We start from the raw sequence: 7,797 nt of genomic DNA on the forward strand, positions 1-7,797 counted from the left end.
ATATACACACAAAATATAAATAAATAACAGACAAGCAAGGAAATTAACAACAGTACGAACACGCACAAAAAAAAAAAACAGAATTCAACGCAAAAAGTACCTAATCTAACTACAAAAGAAATTAATCATATAAAACTTTTTCTTCTTATTAAAGATTTTTCTATATATACTCCCACTCGAAATATTGTGGTTGGGTTACTATTTTGTAGAATACCCGGAAGCATCAAATTAATCCCATGCAAATAAATTTCCCGTAAATCCAAGAGCACCGGGCATTTCCGGAGAAAATGATCCAAGTCTTCATCATCATCTTTACAAAGAGGACAAAGATACCGCCTATCAGGACCAACTATCATTTTATTTTTGTCGAACGTTTTTTGCCTGTTCTGGATTGGAAGACAATTTGCCCTAAGCTGAATCCAACGACGTAGAATCATAGTCGGTAAATTAAGTTTAAAATAAATATTACACACACGTTTGTTCTCGAGTATTTTCTGGGGGGGGGGGGGGTTTCCAGGGGAGGGCGTTTTCCGCAGAGGGAAGAGGGATATTTTCTGGGGGTATTTTCCGCGGGGGGGGGGGCTATTTTCTGCATGGGGTATTTTCTTGGAGGGTGATGGCAAATGTCGAGGGGGGGGAGTAAACGCCGGGGCGGGGGGTTAAATGACTAGAACCAAATTATTGCGAGAAGGTTTTAGAAACTAGCGAGAAGTCTAACTAGTAGTGATCGTGTCATTTATAAAAGTTTTTCAGTTGAAGTTGAATAAAGAAAAAATCTAGCACATAATATTTATGCTGGTCCAAATTTGCCTAGATGCTTCTGTTTAGCTTTATATGCTCCATAGATGGATAATTCTATTTTTTTTTTGGTTTGAGTCTTGGGTCACGCCTCTCCCCCAAAAAATGAAAAATGATGTAAAGACAAATAGTTTTTCGTTGTTGAATTATTACAAGGCACTTATTGAAGAATCCCAAGATTCTTTCTCGGAGTAGTATCTTCTAGATTATTTTCATTATTATGTGTATAAAAGTATAATTACACTCCAATTGCTTAATATTAGTTTTATTTTTTTCTAATATCAGTTTCTAAGAGATCTTTTAATTTCTCGGAATAGTATCTTCTAGATTATTTCTTATTATTATATACATAAGCATAACTGTGCTCCGTATGTTTAAATCAGTATTAATTTTTGGTATCAGTTAGGTTTAATAGTGCAACTGGCTGGAGAAAAACTGATTTCGTCCCTTTCTTCTGTTTTCTTATGTCAATGATTTTGCTATATTACATGAAAGTGTTAAAACGGGCTCATTACCCTTCACTCCGTCAAATTGCTGCTGGAACATAGACATGTTTAACTTTACTGAAGCAGAATTCAGCAGCTTCTTTAAACCTGTATTGCTGGTTACAAAAAGGGTTGGTTGGTTTCTCTAACAACTCTTTTCTGTCACTACTTTCGCACAGAGTTTGCTATTAAAATGCTATGCAAGGTGTGGGTCACGCAATGATATTCATTGGTCATAACTACTACTACTAACAACTCACCGCAGCACCAAGCCGCCTGAGTCCAGCACAGCTACACAAGCTCCTCCTCCATCCCAATCTATTCAAAGCTTCCCTCGTTACACCCTCCCAGGAAGTGTTCATTTCCTTTCGATCTTTATTTATGACATCCTCCCACCCCAGACGAGGACGACCTACTTTCCGTTTAGCCCTAGACGGTTGCAATCTTCGACAATCTGGCATCCTTCATCCACAGAACGTGTCCTAGCCATCTCAATCTTTCTTCCATTGTAAACTTAGACTCCGGTATTGAACTACATTTTTCGTACAGCCTACTGTTTGAAATACGGTCAGTCAGCCTGGCACCCAGAACAATCCGTAGGCAATTTCTCTGGAAAACATCTAGTAAATCTTCACCTGCTTTTTGGAGCGCTCATGCTTCAGAGCCATATTTGACCAATGTCATCACTGTACCTTCCAATATTCTAATCTTTCTTTGCAGATTTATCTTCCTATTCTTTCAAAGTTTTTTTTTCACTGTGAAAAGACTACCTGCGCCTTTTCTTTTCTACTTTTAACATCTTCACTGCTCCCACCGTCTTTGCTAATAATGCTACCAAGCTAAGTTGAGTTCCACACCTGATCAATCTTAGCCCCCCTCCAAATAATTTGGAGAAAAACTATTATACATTCCATGCCTATTGACTCTCCGGCCCCTCTTTCCCCCCAATAAAAATGCTGGAGATACGCCTCCGACTGCCCCCTTCCCCTCCCCATACTGCAGAAGCTATAAAGTCCATTATGTCATTTGCATTTTACTGAAAACAAAATATATCATAAATATTTTTTTACGTTTATAACAATGAAAAGCAAGAATAAATACAGTGAAATAAAATCTTGAATTGCTGAGATTTTGGGCTTACCATGGCAACCAGTTCTACGGATGACCGATTATTTATTATATCAATATTGTGCAATAATTTAATGAAAATTTGTATGGCAATCTAGGTGGTAGGCACATAACCAAATTGTTTTTACCATCAAACACGTCAGAAAAAAAAATTACTAGGGTTATATTTTATGGAATGTTAACATAGCCGTAGCTTGTTCATGCTACGTTAAAAAAAATAACAGCAAAGATAACTCCTCATTTCATGTGTTAGGGGAAATTATACAGAATTAACCTGTATAAATATTGCGTGTTTTAGATATCCCTAATTACTGGGCTTTTGGGAATAAAGATAAAAGATGGTTTAAGCAGAAAAACGGTATGCGACCGTTCTTAAGGAGCTTGTCACATTTTTTTTTGTTTTTTTAAGCAAGATTCTCTTAGGGTCAAATCATTCTAAAATTGTCGAAGGATTGGTGGCAACAACAACACTTACTCAATGAGTTTTGAGTAAAACCAAAGTGGTTGACGCTGTACATAAGGCAGCACAAATTTCATTAGCCCAAATAAAGTCAGGTGTAGTGTGTTTCAAACTCTGTGCACGGTCATGGTACCTCATGGTTATTTTCATCTCATGGAGGAAAAATAACAACATTTGAGAGCCACAGGACGCAAATATTATTTTTACTTTGCTAAAAATGATGTATATATCTATAATATATATATATATATATATATATATATATATATATATATATATATATATATATATATATATATATATATATATATATATATATATATATATATATATATATATATATATATATATATATATATACATATATATATATATTTTAAATAGGAAACTCAATATAGGCCTACTCCTCATACCTGAAAAAAAGATGTTTGCAATAGTAGCATAATCAGTTTAATTTCAATAGTCTAATACCACTTATAAAATTCAGTTTTGTTCTTTTTCAGTTAATTCCTTTCAAATAAAAAAAAACTGGCTAAAAGCAACTTTCAACATAAGAAATATATTATTATTTTAGCATTATGTCTATTTTCTATATTGAAAAGAAAAAGATGCCGTGACCAGGATTCGAACCTGGGTTACTACGGCCACAACGTAGGGTCCTAACCACTAGACGATCACGGCTTATCAGTGTAGATTATTTTAACAATGAATCTTGCAATAAAACTTTCAATAATATAGTCGTTGCCTAGGACCAAATTAATGGTAGAACCGGAGTTCAGGAATACGAGGGGGTACTGGCTAAAATGTCAATATAAAACTCTAAATGAGGGGCTTTTTTGAATCGAAGAAAATAGTTGCGTTAGAAGAAAGTAAAAGTAAAGTTCTGGATGAGGAGCTTCTCGTCACTGGCAGATCAAGAGCGGCCGGGGGCGCCCCCCACGAAGATTTTTCCTAATGCCCTTTTTCCCGGTTTTTCACTCTTTTCTTAGAATAAATTCGTCAATTTGGTCAATTATTGGCACCTTTGTCACACTGACCGAGGGTGCCAATCAGGCATCCTGATATGGGCACCCAAATCAGGGTGCCCAAAGACAAGGGCACCCTGATTTGGAACATTGGTGCCCTTGTCACACTAGGCCCTCCCCCCAAGATTTTGCTCTAGATCTGTCCCTGCTTCTTGTTACCTTGGGAAGTAATTGCGTTAAACTAGGGCAGGGGTGAACCCAGCGATAAATTTCAGGGGGAGCTGCATAAATTGACTGAGGGATGGTATTACTGGTTAAAAAATATAAACAAATTTTCTTGAATATAAGGTACATTCTTTATTGAGACAACACTGTAAATATGGAATTATAAAATAAAATCAAGCCGCCTTTTTCGTTGTGAGCTAGTTTCTCCAAAACGTCTTCTACATTGACTGGAGCATCCCTGTGTATGAATAGTAAGGCCAATCTATTAAGTCGTTCCTGACATGAGGCATTCTTAGCATAAGATTTCACTCCTTTAAGGGTAGACAAACAATGCTTGCACACAGTCGTACTGACGGGAATAGTTGCACCAATTTTCAAAAATCACGTAAGGTGGAGAAAATGATCTTATCACGTTCTTCTAAGCATATTGTGAAATATTTGGAGCCACGATTCCTGACGGTATCCACATTCTTCTTCACAGAGCCAAATCAGCTTTCAAGCTTCTCCTATAGCTAGCTGCCTGCATCAAGATACCAAAAATTAGTCAGAGTATCCGCTACATCCTTTGTTCTTTCCTCGTCAAGGTGAATGCAGTGCTGAGGAAATAGGTATTGCAGTAACTCCAGCAGTTTTCTGTGACTAAGGAATTTTTGATGCAGTCGCTGTTTTAGGATCCTCTTAAGCTGTTCCGCAATAATCCCTATGCGTTTTTTTAAGCTCATCTGGGCACTTTAAGGCTATTTTCAGCATCTTGACACGGTTCATTCCCTTCAGTAACAAGATCTAAGAGCTCATATGGCACTTGTCACGAGGCAAGAAGAGCTAAGAGCCAAGAGCTCATATGGTATGAGCTCTAACAAAATTCTAAGAATCAATAGATTGATTTAAAAGGAAAATCAGAGGATTAATGCCAGTCAGGATTTAAAATAAGAGCTCTGAGTCACGATGTCCTTTTAAATATCAAAATTCATTAAGATCCGATCACCCACTCGTAAGTTATGAATACCAAATTTTTTCTAATTTTTTCTCTCCCTTTAGCCCCCTAGATAGTCCAATCTGGGAAAACGACTTTATCAAGTCAATTTGTGCAGCTCCCTGACATGCCTACCATTTTTCATCGTCCTAGCACACCCAGAAGCACCAAACTCTCCAAATCACTGGACCCCTCCCCCCAACTCAACCAAAGAGAGCGAATCTAGTACGGTTACGTCAATCACGTATCAAGGACACTTGCTTATTCTATCCACCAAGCTTCATCCCGATTCCTCCACTTCAAGTGTTTTCCAAGATTTCCCCCTCCAACTCCCCCCAATGTCAACAGATCTGGTCGGGATTTGAAATAAGAGCTCTGAGACATGAATTCCTTCTAAATATCAAATTTCATTAAGATCCAGTCACCCGTTCTTAAGTTAAAATTACCTTAATTTTTCTAATATTTCTAAATAAACACACACTCCCCAGCTCCTGCAAAGATAAGAGATCCGTTCCAATTATGTCAATCAAGTATCTAGAACTTGTGCTTATTCTTCCCATGAAGTTTCATCCCGATCTTTTTACTCTCAGTGTTTTCCAAGATTTCTGTTTCCCTCCTCCAACCCCCTATGTCCCCGGATCCAAATCGAGTCGAAAATGGAGCATCTGAGACATAAGATCCTTCTATATATATATATATATATATATATATATATATATATATATATATATATATATATATATATATATATATATATATATATATATATATATATATATATATATATATATATATATATCAAGTTTCATTAAGATCCGATCACCTATTCGTAAGATAAAAATACCCAATTTTCACGTTTTCCAAGAATTCCGGTTTCCCCCTCCAACTCCCCCAATGTCAGAGGATCTGGTCGAAATTTAAAATTAGAGCTTTAAAGCACAAGATCTTTCTAAATATCAAATTTCATTAAGATCTGGTCACCCTTTCATAAGTTACAAATACCTCATTTTTCCGAATTACCCCCCCCCCCCCAAATCCACTAAAGAGAGCAGATCCGGTCCGGTTATGCCAGTCACGTATCTTTGACAGGTTTTTATTCTTCCCATTCAGGTTCATCCTGATCTCTCCGCTTTATGTATTTTCTAAGATTTCCGGTCCATCCCCCCACTGCCCCCCCTCCCCCCAATGACGCTGAATCCGGTTGAGATATAAAATGAGAGATCTGAGTTACGATGTCCTTCTAAATATGAAGTTTCATGAAGATCCGATCACTCCTTCGTAAGTTAAAATACATAATTTTTTCTAAGTTTTCAGAACTAACCCCCGCCCAATGAGCGGATCCGTTCCAATTATGTCAATCACGTATCTAAGACTTCTGCTTATTTTTCACATAAGTTTGATCCCGATCCCTCCAATCTAAGTATTTTCCATGATTTTAGGTCCCCCAAAACTCCCCCCAATGTCACCAGATCTGGTCGGAATTTAAAATAAGGGCTTTGAGACACGATATCGTTCTAAATGTCAAATTTCATTGAGATCTGATCACCCTTTCGCAAGTTAAAAATACCTCATTTTTTCCAATTCTTCAGAATTAACCCCCTCCCCCCACCAACTACCCCAAAGAGAGTGAATCCGTTCCGGTTATGTCAATCATGTATCTAAGACTTGTGCTTATTTTTTCCACCAAGTTTCATCCCGATCCCTCCACTCTAAAGTGTTTCTAAAATTTTGGGTTTCCCCCTCCCAACTCCCTCCCCCAACGTCACCAGATCCAGTCGGGATTTAAAATAACAGCTCTGAGACACGATATCCTTCCAAACATCAAATTTCATTAAAATCTGATCAACCGTTCGTAAGTTAAAAATACTTCATTTTTTCTATTTTTTTCGAATTAACCGGCCCCCCACTCCTCCCCCCAGATGGTCAAATCGAAAAAATGACTATTTATAATTTAATCTGGTCTGGTCCCTGATTAGTCTGCCAAATTTCATCGTCCTAGCTTACCTGGAAGTGCCTAAAGTAGCAAAACCGGGACCGACAGTCCGACAGACAGACAGACCGACAGAATTTGCGATTGCTATATATCACTTGGTTAATACCAAGTGCCATTAAAAGTAGAGGAAACTCTTTCTCTCATGTCTCTATCTTGGCTCTTAAGAATATCAGTGTGTTTGAAAAAGTATACGAGATCTATAGTTTCTGATTGCAAAGATGTCGACAAATTGTGTGATTGACTAAAAACTTCGCTGACAATAATCATAGCTGCAACAAAACTATATCTCTCAATAGCAGATGGAAAAAAATAAGCGCAAGAATAAACCATCGAGTTTCACAAAATTTGTTCTATCGAGATCTTTTTGTATCTGTGATAAGATTACTTTCTTGAACAATTTGTTTGAAAATTTAAAAGCATTTAGGTGATATTCTAAAGAAATTAGTGACTTCTTTCAAAGTTCCTAGACAATTTCTTATAACAGGTATGTTGTCCGAATGACAAGGGGCTAAGTTTGAGGAATGACTTATACAGAGAATATAGACTGCATGGGGAAAATATTCGCAGACTATAGCCACACAACCTTGAAACTGGCCATTCATAGATGAAGCTCCGTCATAACTTTGGCTCCTTATGTATTTTAAATTGAGTTCCATTTCACCTAAGGTTTGTATCAACCAATTAAAGTGTGCTGTCAACCAACTGTTTCTTTTTGAAAAAGTCTAAAATTGTTGATTTCCGTTTTAACACAATGGATGATATATTATCTT

The 7,797-nt window shown here is 37.0% G+C and overlaps 1 non-coding gene across 1 annotated transcript; it reads right to left on the minus strand.

Annotated features, from left to right (window-relative positions):
• Nucleotides 1–3,480: 3,480 nt before the first annotated feature.
• On the minus strand, nucleotides 3,481–3,552 carry Trnah-gug (transfer RNA histidin (anticodon GUG)). Its single transcript has one exon. It is a non-coding gene; the product is annotated as a tRNA-His (tRNA).
• Between the last annotated feature and the right edge of the window lie 4,245 nt (nucleotides 3,553–7,797).

This window comes from Artemia franciscana, chromosome 21 (assembly GCF_032884065.1).
Source record: "Artemia franciscana chromosome 21, ASM3288406v1, whole genome shotgun sequence".
Lineage (NCBI taxonomy): Eukaryota > Metazoa > Arthropoda > Branchiopoda > Anostraca > Artemiidae > Artemia > Artemia franciscana.